Source organism: Oryx dammah, unplaced genomic scaffold, assembly GCF_014754425.2.
Source record: "Oryx dammah isolate SB20612 unplaced genomic scaffold, SCBI_Odam_1.1 HiC_scaffold_11, whole genome shotgun sequence".
Lineage (NCBI taxonomy): Eukaryota > Metazoa > Chordata > Mammalia > Artiodactyla > Bovidae > Oryx > Oryx dammah.
The window spans coordinates 21107378-21122541 of record NW_024070195.1 but is presented as its reverse complement, the minus strand read 5'-3'; the positions used below and the strand labels follow the sequence as shown (position 1 = coordinate 21122541).

Here is a 15164-nt window from a genome sequence, read left to right as displayed (position 1 = left end):
CAAGCGGAGGAAATAGACTCCAAGTGGCAGACTTTTTTTTTTTTTTTTTTCTCACCATGTTCTTGCCTGGAGAATCCCAGGGACGGCAGAGCCTGGTGGGCTGCCATCTATGGGGTCGCAGGGTCGGACACGACTGAAGCGACTTAGCAGCAGCAGCAGCAGCATACAAAATTAAAAGGTTTCTTTTGTGTTATGCTAACACCTCAGCACGCCGTGGTTGAGGGCACCAAGGCGGTCACCAAATACACCAGCTCCAAGTAAACGTCATTATAGCCCGTGTGAAACCCAAAGGCTCTTCGGAGCCACTCAAACATTCTCCAGAAAAGAGCCGGTGCGCCTTTCCTATCAGTTCAGTGGGAGGGGGGTGCTATCCCTTGAGTGGCATTTTTTAAAACGTGATTTAACGGAAATAAAATACCTGGGTGTTAAGAAAGTTGCAGTTTTGCGAGAATTTCTATTATAGAAACTAGGTTCATCTGATGCCTCCCCTTAGGTTTATACTGGATAGCCACAATACCTAAAAACCTCGAGGGCAACAGTTCGAACGCTGGAGAACTCCAGGAAATCACGAAACATTTACTGACTTCCTAACACATTTTTTCTTTTAGTAGTAGCTTCTCAGGAAGCCCCAGATTCAAATACTTGCAGTTTCGTACGTTCTACTGATGTGACTGGGAGCCTGCAAGCACTGAATGGGGGCCATTTTTGCATACACGGGAACTACAAATCTATTCTTTGCATATCCCTTCTCTTTATATCACACTGCAGGTCCGAATGCAGGATCTAAGGAACATATCTTACAGCTACACAACGTGATCTGAATTGCTTTCTAACTCCTTAAAAGATAGATACCCCTGAGACGAACTTTTACAAGTGAGAATGGCAATACAAGTTGCAATGATATCACCACCAAAGCCAGAGGGTGCTTCCCTGATCCTTGAGAGAATAACGTCCACAGCGGTGACCCTCTTGCCCTTAGCATGTTGGGTATAGGTTTTGGGGTCATGTTCACTTTTTCTAATAAGATTTCAGCACCCCGCGGGTCTCTGTAGCCGAGATAAAAGATGCCTTAATCACCCCTGCGGGCCTGGCGCCGGATGGCAGGCATGGTGATGCCCTGAATGTTGGCACACAGGAACTTACTGTGGCTTACCGTAATTTATAGTCCCTCGCCGCCTTGGCACGGCCTTAACATGTTGAGAGTACAGATAAATCGAAGTTCTAAAGACAAAAGTGGAGTGGGGGTGGGGGTGGCGGAGATGTACTTTCAAGCCAGCGTGGGGGAGGAGGAGCCAGGCGTTTAGCTGAATTTTTCGGACCAAATTGAAAACTACAGAAATTCGGCGGGACAGATTCGCAGTTCTCGTTTCTCCTGCTTCCTTGTTTCAAACAAAGGCGGAGGAGGAGATACCAGCCGAGGCTGCTCCCGAAGTAGCAGAGTTCTCTTGGATAACGTGAGGCTGACGGTATGCTACCCGTGGAAGGAAGAAAGGATCCTGTGGATTGAGATGTATTGGGCACGAAAAGGAGATTGACCAGTGAACGTGGATCTCCAGTTGCTACTTTGCCTAACTGCAGATGTAGACATAAGATGTAGTGAAGCTCGCAGCCTGAATTGGATTAGGAACGGAAGGACTAACTTCTGGCCCCAGCTCCACCACTTGCTCTGTGGCCATGGAGAAACTTAACCACTGAGTATTCCACTCTGTGGAAAGTACTGTTCGCAAACACACCATGTGCAATGTGGCATATTACAGTATGCTAACGATGTATGCTAGATTGTGAGGACAGTTCTACAAAGTAGGTAGTGTCATCATCTCAAAGCAAAACACAAGTAATTTACCAAATGTCACACAAAATTTTAGGGTGAATGGGATTTAGGCAGTCAAGTTTAAAGTCCATGCTCTTAGCAGTAGGATCCACTGCCTGTCTTAGGTCATAATTGCCACTTCTGAAAACAAAGTGACAGTAAAGCTCTGAAACGACTTTGTTTTTATCAGAGTCACTCCTTAAGCATGGGGTGGGGGGGGGAGGGCTTCCCTGGTGGCTCAGAGGTTAAAGCGTCTGCCTGCAATGCGGGAGACCTAGGTTCGATCCCTGGGTCAGGAAGATCCCCTGGAGAAGGAAATGGCAACCCACTCCAGCATTCTTGCCTGGAGAATCCCATGGACGGAGGAGCCTGGAGGGCTACAATCCACGGGGTCGCAAAGAGTCGGACACGACTGAGCGACTTCACTTTCACTTTCCTACAGCATGACTATTCATGTATTCAAAGTTATTGGGCATTGGCCATGTTTTGAGTGCTGTGCTATATTCTTAGCCCAACTAGGCCACTTCTTGACTGTGTCTTGCCACAGGCTATGTAAGGTATGGCTCACCAGACCTTTCCTCTGTAAAATGGAAGTAACTCGAAAATTGCGATGGTAAATTTAGAGGGAGTTTAGTAGCTCTTGGTCACTCAATGTTCTTTTGTCCTTTTCTCTCAGGTATCTTTGCATATGTATCAGAATGACATGAGATAATAAATGTGAAGACTTTAATTAATAAAGCCTTTTTTTTCTACTGGAAAGCCGGTAAATCAGTGGGACTCTAGCCAATTTTCTATTATTAATCCCTCCTCCTCCCCCCGCCCCCCACCCCGGTCCGCGCACACACACACCCTGTTGCTTTACAGTATTAACAAACTTTCAATAATGCTTTTTTCTTTAACCACGCTTTCCAGGTTCTAAAAGAAATCTCTGTAATGGTAAAACTGCTCAAAGTGATCAGTAAAAGATAACTATTTCTCTTCTGTCTTCTAATAATCTTCAGTGAATAACAGCAAACAAGATTTTAAACATTTAAATGGGATTTAATGCCAAAGGGATTTTAAGTGTTCTTGCTGCCACCAAAACCCAACTGTATTTCCTAAACCATCCTTTCAACCAGTTAACTAATAAATATTATTCAGCATTTACTATTCACACAGGATAGTCACTCTATGCTGGGATAGGAATGGAAAATTCCGAATAAGGCTGTTCTTGAACTTAATTCTCTGTCACTGCTGGTGGCCTTGAAAACTGGGAGAACTTTCATACAGGAAAAGTGGGCGGTATCCAGCATATTTAAAAACACGCATATCCCTACTCCCAGCAACCTCATCTCTAGGAATTTACCATTGAAAATGTGAAAAATGACATGTTACAGAGTTTTCCAAGCAGCCCAGTTTGTAGTACCAAAGACTAGAAGTAATCTGAATGGTGAACAATAAAGTAGAACATTACAGTATATCATTCTACCTGCAGGGAAAAACAAATCTGAAGGCTCTTTTGCATAATATTAGTAGCAATATTTACTGCTTAGTGTGTGCCAGATAATGTCCTAAAACCTTCCCTGTGTGCTTTGCTGCGACCGACTCTGCGACCCTTTGAACTGTAGCCCACCAGATTTCTCTGTCCATGGGACTTTTCAGGCAAGAATACTGGAATAGGTTGCCATTTCCTTCTCAAGGGATCTTCCCCACCCAAAGATCAAACCCACGGTCTCCTGTGTCTCCCGCATTGCAGGCAGATTCTTTACCTGCTGAGACATAGAGGAAATCCCAAAATGTCCTTGTATACATTAAATCACTTATTCTTTATAACAATATTTTGAGTTAAATTATTGTTTATATTTGTTTTACAGATTATAAAATACAGGTCCAGAGATGATAAGAAACTTACCTGTAAATGTACAGCTAGTAACAGTCATGCCCCACTCTTAGCGACCCTGTGGTCCACCAGGCCCCCTGTACATGAAAATTTCCAGGCAAGAATAGTGGAGTGAGTTGCCATTTCCTTCTCAGGGAGCGAGCCTCGGGTCTCCCAAGCAGAGGTAAAAAGAACTGCCCCCTCTGAGGTTCGAACTCAGGACCTTCAGATTATGAGACTGACGCGCTGCCTACTGCGCTAAGGAGGCAGACAGGTATGCTTATTGCTATTCGAATTTAGTCTAGCTTCAGAAACCGTATTTGTAACCACTATATGGCTTCCTCAAGTACTGATAGGTGATGATCTCCATGATTTACTGTCAAGTGCCAAAAGCAAGATACAGGATAATGTGCAGTAGATTTTTGTATACATAGGTTTGTATGAATCTAAAATATCTCCAGAAGACTACTACACAAATTGCTAATATTGGTTATTTTTGTAGATAGAAAGAATGCTGGATAGCCTAGAAGCCGGGATGGGTAGAAAATCTTTTTTGATTGTGATGTTTTTACGCACTTTGAATTTTTAGTCATATGTGCACATTGTCCGTAAACAAACAAATGAAATAATAAGATAATAAATGCTTCAGTAGAGATGTATGTGGAAAACTCAAGGAGCAAAGAATAAGTAATAGTTACCAGCAGAGGGGAGTGGTGTACAAAACAGCATTCTGGGCAGATGAAGTAAGAACGTAGATATCACATTCAAGGTACTGGGAATGTTGGTGGGACTAACGTCTACAGGAGTGGGCAAAAGGGAGCGGTGCAAAGGGTTGAGCAAGCAGTCTGAATGTGACACCAAGGGCTTCATTCTGTATCATGAGCACACTTCTCAAAACAACGATATGACTTCAGTATAAAACCTCTAGGTGTGAACCATGAAGAGTTTATCAAATAAGATTCTGAAATAGTCATGATTCTAGATGCCAGTTTAACACTGTATGGTCATTTAAATGAAGCAGACTCTCACATTATTTGTTAAATTATCTATCAGTCATAGATGTTTCTTTGTTTTTCTGAGCATGATAGAGACAGAAAAAGTACCACTAATCCATTAGGGAACTAGTAGTCCTTTTCTTAACCAGTTAAAAAGAGATGTCAAATACAACATTCTTACCTTTGCAACCGGGGAATCAGAATTGCAAACTGCATTGATCTATATTTAAGGACTCTGCAATAATGTCTAATTTTTAGACTTCATGGACCTGTCTCTTACAAATCAAGTGACACTCCCACATTTTTATTAGCTGAGAACAGACAGTAGTTTCAAATAACAGCACAGAATTTCATATTGGACAGGGGAAAGGGAACCTGACAACACATTGGGTCACTTTTTACAGCCAGATAATTAATAAATTAATAAAATTCTTAATATATCAGCTCCTTAGAGGTGATGTGGATAAAGATAAAGAAACGAAAGAGGACTTTGAGAAAGGTGATTTTAAGGAAGGCATGTGGATAAGGCCTCACAGAGGAGTCATTGGCATAAAGTGGTGAGTCACTACTTGGGGGAATCTGTTCCAGGCAAAAGGAACAAGTACCCAAACCAGGCCCCTGCTTAGTGTGTTTTGGGACCTGCCAAAGGCTGTTGTGGCTGGAGCAGAGGGAGCCATGGGATGAGAAGTTTCGACTTCTCATCTTTTTCTCTTTGTTCAACTTAATTTCTGCATAGAGCCTCAACAACCTGCAAGTTTTCTAGATAGCTGAAAAAAAATGCCCTGCAAAGCAAGAGAAGATCACTCCATCTCTGTTAAGATCTACATCCAGAAAAAAAATAAATAAATAAAATAAAATTGTTATAAAACCATTCCTGAAGACGTGGGTTCTACCAAAGGAGTCTTATTCTCAGCCATACCCCAGTACCAAGCCCAGAGCCTAGAATGTACACTGAGTCAATGACATGCCAACCAATGTCTTTTTACAGCTTAATATAATGAAAGGACATAGCACTTAGATGGTTATCTAAAGAGGGGAGTTTTCTTATCTTTAATCATCCTACTCCCACAAGACCCCACACAAGCCTGCCAATTTTGTGAACAAACGTTAGTTTTGAAAATATATGACAAACAAATTGGCCCATAGGAAGACACTGATGTTCACATTACTTATGGTGGCAAAATATTGGGAACACTCTCATTGGGCAAAACTAAGAGATTAGGTCAAGAAAATTCCTATTTCTAGACCTGTTCAGGTTACTGTTTCTGCATGCTAAACAGCCCAAACTTGATGGCACAAAGCATTTTATTAATCTTCATGGAGTCTGTGGTCAGGAATTAGGTCAGAGCACAGCTGCAATGGCTATCACCTCTAAAATGTCTGGGGCTTTAGGCAGAAGATCATTGACTTGTGATTTACAGGACAACTGCTGAGGGCTAGAATTATCTAAAAGCATCTTCACTCGCTTGACTGGCAATCGACACTGGCTGTGGGCTAGGACTAACATTCAGAGGGTTGTTTTTTTTTGTTTGTTTGCCACTCGACCTGTGGGATCTTTTTCCCTGACCAGGGATCCAATCTGGTTGCACATCAATGGAAGTGCGGAGTCCCACTGGATGACCAGGGAATTCCCAACCTGAGCACTTTTATGTAATCTGGCTCCCTAACTGTGTGGTGGCTTCAGAATGGTCAGACGTCTCATACATTCCAAAGAGGAGTGCCCCAGGACACCTAACCAGAAGTTGTGACATCCTATCTCAGAATAAAAGTCATAATCCTAACAAGGTCCCACACAGCACTGCCAGTTGTATATGAGAAAATGATTAAGTGAGAGGGTACAAAGGTGGAAGCAGGGACTTCACCCTTAGAAAAGATCCTTGAAAATCCAGATGAAAATGTTTTACAAAAGTCATGCTGTTCTAAGGATAATTCTTGGTATAGGAATGTCCTGAGCATTACTGGACTTCCAGCATCTGGCCCTAACCTGAAAACCAGTTGTGCCACTAAGCCATTAAGACAACCAAATCACCCACACATTTTCAAAATTACCGCTCCAGAAGGTACAATTTTGTTGGGGGGTTTGGGGGGGGGTGACGTTGTTTGAATTTTGGTAATTGGCATCTAGCGCCTCAAAGATGAATATTTGCCACAAGAGATACTTTTTCAAAGTCTTTTCTCATGGGCCCCATGGTGTAATGGTTAGCACTCTGGACTTTGAATCCAGCGATCCGAGTTCAAATCTCGGTGGGACCTTCCTGGTTGTTTCCGCGTTCGTTTTTACTTCTGCAATCTCATCCCTTAACCCAGCCTTTTCCCTTGTAATCCAACACACCACGCGTCAGTATTAACGAGCAATAGTAACAGAGTCTTCTCTGATGGGAAGTCGGAGCCCACTGGCTGCTGAGCGAAGCTGTGTTCAGAATCCAGTACCACCAGGAGAAGCCGCCGGTCCTACAACCCGTGCCCAGGTCTGCCCAGGTCCGGATGCGGAGGCGCCGTCTCTCCGCTGTCTCCCTTTGCTTTATTCCTAGAAAGAAATCTGTGTGAGCAGGCAAAAGAACTTTGTTTTTAAAAGAATGGCCACTTCACCTTAAAACTGGAAAAGGGAGTCTAAACTGAGACGTGATAAATTTGTGATTAGAAGGCGATTAGGGGCGGTTCTGTTCTCTCTCGCGGCTGGGCTCTTCACAGAGGGCGCTCAAAGGAGGCATCTGAGCCCACCGGAGCAGAGCACGATAGATGGACTAGCAGTCCGGGCTCTTAACACTTTCAGGACACCTCTTCCCGTCATAACTGCAAATCCCTTCAATTCTTACTTAGACTTATGCTAGGAATACCTCTGCACAAAGTTGATCCTGTGGGACTGTTCTTCAAACTGTGTGTAGCAACCCATGAGTGAGCAGCCCTTGCTATCACCTTTGAGAATTCCAGTACAGGACGAGTTCTTTCCACCTTGCTGGGGGAAGCTCCCCACATTTTCATGACTGTTGAAACCTAACCTAACCTGCCCACACCTCCAACCTCGTTTGTCACCGTTCCTGTCACACTCATCCCTCCAAAATATCTTCTAGTCACAAGCCATGATACAATCATTTCTACCATTTTCTTTTCCTTCCTGTATTTACTACCAGCAAAACGTTTTTGCGCTCCATTTTGCCTCCAGTTCTGATTCTCTGTTCATTCCTCAAATATTAACTTAGACCTTTAAGCCCTTCTTACCCAGGCCTTCATTGGCTCCCTTATCTAGGTTCGCGTGCTCCATCTGTTTTTCCTCAGCACCCAAATGTCCCCTTCTCCTACCACCTCACGTTTTAACTGCTTGTCGAATAACTCCACCCCCCACCCCCCCACCCCCCCACCCCACCCCCACCCCACCCCCGCCTCCTGTTCTAGACAGAGGATATCCTAGGGGAGAGACCAGTACTGTGGCTTTGTTCACCTTTCACTTCTCAGTCCCACAGTCCCTGGCTCCTGTTAGGAGTTTAAAAATATTGAGTGCAGAGTTCCCTGGAGGCCTAGTGGTTAGAATTCCAGGCTATCCCTGGTTGGGGAACTGAGATCCCGTAGGATATGTGGCCAAAAGAAACAAACCAAAAAATTAAAGAGAAAAGAAAAACTTGCTGAGTGCATAAAGTTTCACCTAATCTGATTTGATCATCCCAGAACCCAGGGTAGCTTGTGTTCATGTTTGGTTCCAAAACATTCTGCTCTGCTTTTTCCCAAATTCATTCTCACTCTTTTCCTTCAATGATCCCAAGTCTATAGTAAACTCTAAGAACCAGACTTTGCCCATTCCCTGAAGGTGAATGTCAACCATGACTTTGTCTTAATGAGGCCACAGCAGTAGTTCAATTTGGAGTTGAGGAAGGATATGTAATAGGAGCACCAAATTTTGAATCCGAATTTGAAAAGAAAGTCTCTTTTGACTACATGCTTGCCCTGTCATCCTAAAGTCTGGATGTGCCTACTTTTGGTTATCTATTGGCTAAGGAGAGGCCAGTGCCTGCCATTAGCCTCTGAAAAGAGCTAATTACACATTTGTCATCCAGTTGAACATTTTTGAACGCTGCACAGAAAGCGAGGATTTAATCTGAAGGCGTTCTTTTTCCCTTTCCGGGGGTGCAGGAAGGAGACTCTAGCCTCTGAACACTGCACTTTATTCATTCCTCGCTTCAAGTGCTTCACTTGCTGTCCTCATCACAGTTCGCCTGAGGGTGTGAGTCTGGGAAAGCTGTAGGATGTGGCCCTGGGAAGTACAGGCCTTTGCTCTGTAACATGGGGCACCGTTGCTGCACAGGTCAAGGCCTCTTCCTCACGCAGTGCACTTTTGCTAACATATCAGCAACCACACAGAGTCAAGGCCATTGGGACTATTCTCTGGGGCATGGAAAACGTCATCGGGCTGGTGTATCCGTTGTTGACTAAGTTATGCCGATGGAAGAGAAATCTACCGGGGTTCTCCCCGCTCAGGTTTAAAAGCGTCTCCTTTGTAAGGACATTTTTTTTGTACCCGCCAGGTTTTGATCTCCAATGGTGGATCTTTACCCTCTCTCTTGAGGGTCTTCTACCCACTCTATGCAAACAAGGAACAGTCCTTGGCCATTCTTCACCTGTTCTAGAGGAAAACTCCCAACCCAGCATTCCAGAAAAAAACCAATTTACAGATTTTGTCCAGTAAAAGCCACCCTGAAAAAAATCCTTCTGTAAAGGAATCCTGCAAGAAACCTGGCCTTTTGTTTTTGGCGATTTTTTTTCCCCCACCCAGGTAGTGGGAGTTGCGCTTCATGGTCTAAATCCACTAGAGGCGCACGGACCCCGAAACCCGCCTCCAGTTTAAAATCTGAAATCCTGGAACGCAATCCCAATCTGCAAATCATGAAAGTATTTCAGCTAGGTCAGTCTCATCCGACGGGAGTCGAATTCCAGGAAACTGCTTGCAGCAAAGCTAGACTCTCCAGTACAGCTAAAGAAATCGCTGGGTACTCACTGCTAAACTTGTGCTGGGTATCTTTGCCCGCGAAAAGCCAGCCCGAGGAGTTACTGGATTAGGATGCAAATCAGAACATTCACCAAGATCCATCACAAAAACTGATTGTCTTGCAGGTTTTTACCAAGTGTGGACGCCGATGTGTGTGCGGGAAACAGTTGCGGCAGCAGGGGAATCTTCTCTGTGTCCATTTGGGAGTCTCTGCATATTTTCTGTTGGTGAGAGTGGGGCTGGACTCGGTCCTAGGAATATTCTCGAGAGCCTTTCCTTCCCTTTTCCTCTCACCTCCCCGGCTCCGCCTTGTGCTCCCTGGGCTGCAGGGATCTTCCTCCACTCGCATCTTCCAAGCATGTTTAATTGCATTTTCCTTAAATGTCAGTAACTCGTCTGCGACTCTGGTAAATCTTTCCATAACGCGTTAGCAAAAGAGGTAGACCAGTTCAGTTCACTTGCTAAGGCGTGTCCGACTCTTTGCCACCCCATGGACTGCAGCACGCCAGCCTTCCCTGTCCAACACCAACTCCCGGAGCTTGCTCAAACACGTGCCCATCGAGTCAGTGATGCCATCCAATCTTCTCATCCTCTGTCGTCCCCTTCTCCTTCTGCCTTCAATCTTTCCAGCATCAGGGTCTTTTCCAATGAGTCAGTTCTTTGCATCAGGTGGCCAAAGTGTTGGAGCTTCAACTTACCACCCTAGAAAAAGACGATTTTCCGTGAAGTAGTAGAATCTGAGAGAGAAGGGTGAAAGACACCAGGTCTCTGCTTCAGGTTATTCATCTGTAAAATAGCGATAATGATCCCCATCTCGTAGGACAACTGTGACCCTTGGGTGAAGTAACAGTACAAAACGGTTATCATAAAACCGAGCACTCCGTGGGAATGGGTGGGTGGAGAGGACGATTCCTAACGTTAGGGAGGCAATGTTTTCCAGTAGAGTCTGGCTTAGAACAGGCATGTGACAGGTAAGGGTTCATGACTTAATCCTAGAGGAGGAAATACAAAATGTATTTCTACCCTTTAGAAAACCACATCAAGGTTCTTAGGGAGGAAGAATTATATCATCAAAGAATTTAGAAGGTAGTCATACAGGGTAGGCCCCATGGTGTAATGGTTAGCACTCTGGACTCTGAATCCAGCGATCCGAGTTCAAATCTCGGTGGGACCTACAGAACATCTGTTTTTAACTGATTTCACATCCCCTCTCTATAAATTTCTGATAACACTTATTTCTATGGAAGTCTTCTCATTGCAACCCCTGGAAGCTTTCACCCGCAGACACAAGGGCTAGGAAAAAAGTGCTATCCTTCTTTATTAAGTTCAAATACAAATTTTCTTTTCGTATACTAAATGCTTCTCAAAAATTACATCTTTACATTTTATTGGTCCCTTGCTACTATTAAACTTGAAAACAACTCAAACTGGGGGTGGGGGGAGACCCTTGAAATACAAAACACACACCAGAAATAGTTAAAATTATATTCATCTTTTAGTATATTTTTCTGTTTCAGAGTAATATAATAATCAGTAACAGCGTTTAAGCATAGAAAAATGCAATATGAGGGATAAAATTTCATGGTAGCTATAAAATAGAAATACCTTTGAAAGAGAAAAAGAATTCATGGACACTGTTTGACCTGTATATTTTTAAAGGATGCTAGCTTATATCACGGAGAAGGCAAGGGCAACCTGCTCCAGTACTCTTGCCTGGAAAATCCCATGGATGGAGGAGCCTGGTAGGCTGCAGTCCATGGGATCACGAAGAGTCGGACACTTACTGAGCGACTTCACTTTCACTTTTCACTTTCATGCATTGGAAAAGGCAATGGCAACCCACTCCAGTGTTCTTGCCTGGAGAATCCAGGGATGGGGGAGCCTGGTGGGCTGCCGTCTATGGGGTCGCAGAGTCCGACACGACTGAAGCGACTTAGCAACAGCAGCAGCAGCATATATCAAATTGCTCTTGGGTACCAATGGATAAAATTCAGTGATGGACTGGACTATTTTAATGTTCAAATTTTACCAATTACATTGTGAAAATGTTGGCAATTATATTCTTTAGGACGATTTAAACTTATGAAGAAACAATTTAGAAGACCACTGGAACGCAATGTGAGAGTATCAGAATATTATGACAATTCATAAAGACTCTAAGAAATGAAGATATCTTAAGGATAATGTCCTCGGTTAAAACAATGAAGTGATAAACCAAAGTGGCACCCTCACCATCATCTAATTCTTAGACCCATTTATTTCTCATTTTCAAGTGGATTTCTTTCTTATGTGAATTTGCCATTTAAGATCATTTTCTTTTTTTGCAGGATTTCACCAAAGCATATTTTTACTAAGCCTTAGTTGTTCAAACATTTCTTATGCTACAGTTTCCAAGTAAATATTTTTTTCTTCTGAGTTTCTTATTAATTGCAACTACATGCTTTATTATTTTATATTTTGTATTTAAATCACTAATCAATCTAAAATGTGATTTATTACTTGTTGAAGGTAAATATTCATCTCTGTTTTCTGCCATAGGCAAAGTTAGTTATGTCATCACAGTTTATTTTAAAATTATCTTTGCCTACCTACTGAATTGAAATATCAATTATGTTACTTATTAATGTCTATATTATTTATCTATTTTATAAATTTATTTCTCTTTATGTATACTTATGACAATGCTAGGATCTTCTGATTAGATTTTATTTTAATACATTTTACTGCCCATAAAACATTCTTCTCCTAGGGCATTGACATTTTCAGGTGACGGGGAATAAGAAGATAAAGAAGGGGAGGTTGGAGATTCAAATAATGTATCATTTTGTAATTTCAAGCTTCTGGTAAAAGTTGAGAACACATTGAATAAGCATACATATAAACCAGATATTCTGGAGTACAGAAATCTCAAGAGTTAGGTTTCAGTCCTTTGGATCTCTATTTAGTTATCTCACTTATAGTAAAGGTGCTGGTGCCATTAAACACTGTCTTTTCCTTGGTGAACCCTGCAGGCTTTGAAGAGATCCAGAAAATAAAAACTATAGGTCATAAAGGTTTCAGCATTTGTTTGATATATCTAAGATGTGATAAAGCATATTTTCTCTCTTTCAGTGAAACTATGAGCCATGCTGTGTAGGGCCACCCAAGATGGACAGGTCATAGAGGAGAGTTCTGACAAAACGTGGTCCACTGGAGAAGGCAATGGCAAACCACTTCAGTATTCTTGCCTTGAGAACTCCATGAATAGTATGAAAAGGCAAAAATATGGGACACTGAAAGATGAACTCCCTAGGTTGGTAGGTGCCCAATATGCTACTGGAGATCAGTGGAGAACTAACTACATAAAGAATGAAGAGACGGAGCCAAAGCAAAAACAACACCCAGTTGTGGATGTGACTGGTGATGGGAGTAAAGTCTGATGCTGCAAAGAGCAATATTGCATAGGAACCTGGAATGCTAGGTCCATGAATCAAGGCAAATTGGAAGTGGTCAAACAGGAAAAGGCAAGAGTTAACATCGACATTTTAGGAATCAGTGAACTAAAGTGGACTGGAATGGGTGAATTTAACTCAGATGACCATTAAGATTATCTACTCCTGTGGGCAAGAATCCCTTGGAAGAAACGGAGTAGCCATCATAGTCAATGAAAGAGTCTAAAATGCAGTACTTGGATGCAATCTCAAAAATGACAGAATGATCTCTGTTCATTTCCAAGGCAAACCATTAAATATCACAGTAATACAATTCTATGCCCCGACCAGTACTGCTGAAGAAGCTGGAGTTGAACAGTTCTATGAAGACCTACAAGACCTTCTAGAACTAACACCCCAAAAAACATGTCCTTTTCATCATAGTGGACTGGAATGCAAAAGCAGGAAATCAAGAGATACCTGGAGTAAGAGGTACATTTGACCTTGGAGTACAAAATGAAGCAGGGCAAAGGCTAACAGAGTTTTGCCAAGAGAATGCACTGGTCATAGCAAACACCATTTTCCAACAACACAAGAGACAACTACACACGGACATAACCAGATGGTCAATACCAAAATCAGATTGATTATCTTTTTGCAGCCAAAGATTGAGAAGCTCTATACAGTCAACAAAAACAAGATTGGGAGCTGACTGTGGCTCAGATCATGAACTCCTTATTGCCATATTCATATTTAAATTGAGGAAAGTAGGGACAACCACTAGACCATTCAGATATGACCTAAATCAAATCCCTTATGATTATACAGTGGAAGTGACAAGTAAATTCAAGGGATTAGATCTGAACTATGGATGGAGGCTCATGACATTGTAGAGGAGGCAGTGATCAGAGACCATCCCCAAGAAAAAGAAATGCAAAATTGCAAAATGGTTGTCTGAGGAGGCCTTACAAACAGCTGTGAAAGGAAGAGAAGTGAAAGGCAAAGGACAAAAGGAAAAATACACTCATTTGAATGCAAAGCTCCAAAGAATACCAAGGAGATATAAGAAAGCCTTCTTCAGTGATCAATGCAAAGAAATAGAGGAAAACAATAGAATGGGAAAGACTAGAGATCTCTTCAAGAAAATTAGAGATACCAAGAGAACTTTCCATGCAAAGATGAGCACAATAAAGGACAGAAATGGTAAGGACCTAACAGAAGCAGAAGATATTGAGAAGAGGTGGCAAGAATACACAGAACTATACAAAAAAGATCTTCACAACCCAGATAAATACGATAGTGTGATCACTCACCTAGAGGCAGACCTCCTGGAATGTGAAGTCAAGTGGGCCTTAGGAAGCATCATTACAAACACAGCTAATGGAGATGATGGAATTCCAGTTGAGCCATTCCAAATCCTAAAAGAGGATGTTGTGAAAGTGCTGCACTCAATATGCCAGCAAATCTGGAAAACTCAGCAGTGGCCACAGGACTGGAAAAGGTCAGTCTTCATTCCAATCCCAAAGAAGGGCAACACCAAAGAGTGCTCAAACTATTGCACAATTGCACTCATCTCACACGCTGGTAAAGGAATGCTCAAAATTCTCCAAGCCAGGCTTCAACAGTACATGAACGGTGAATTTCCAGATGTTCAAGATGGATTTAGAAAAGGCAGAGGAACCAGAGATCAAACTGCCAACATCTGTTGCATCATTGAAAGAGCAAGAGAATTCCAGAAAAACATCTACTTCTGCTTTACTGACTATGCCAAAGCCTTCAACTGTGTGGATCACAACAAACTATGGAAAATTCAAGAGATGGGAATCCCAGACCACCTGACCTGCACTCTGAAAAATCTATATGCCGGTCAAGAAGCAACAATTAGAACTGGACATGGAACAACAGACTGGTTCCAAATAAGGAAAGGAGTATGTCAATGCTGTATATTGTCACCCTACTTATTTAACTTATATGCAGAATACATCACGTGAAATGCTGGACTGGATGAAGCACATGCTGAAATCAAGATTGCTGAGAGAAATATCAATAACCTCAGATATGCAGATGACACCACCCTTATGGAAGAAAGCAAAAAAGAACAAAAAGCATCTTG

At 42.5% G+C, this 15164-nt stretch overlaps 3 non-coding genes across 3 annotated transcripts; 2 read left to right on the top strand and 1 right to left on the bottom strand.

Moving 5' to 3' along the window:
* Positions 1 to 3863: 3863 nt before the first annotated feature.
* Positions 3864 to 3936, bottom strand: TRNAM-CAU. Its single transcript has one exon. It is a non-coding gene; the product is annotated as a tRNA-Met (tRNA).
* Positions 3937 to 6844: 2908 nt separating this feature from the next.
* Positions 6845 to 6916, top strand: TRNAQ-UUG. The gene has a single exon. It is a non-coding gene; the product is annotated as a tRNA-Gln (tRNA).
* A 3827-nt stretch (positions 6917 to 10743) lies between these two features.
* TRNAQ-CUG lies at positions 10744 to 10815 on the top strand. Its single transcript has one exon. It is a non-coding gene; the product is annotated as a tRNA-Gln (tRNA).
* The last annotated feature ends 4349 nt before the right edge of the window (positions 10816 to 15164 follow it).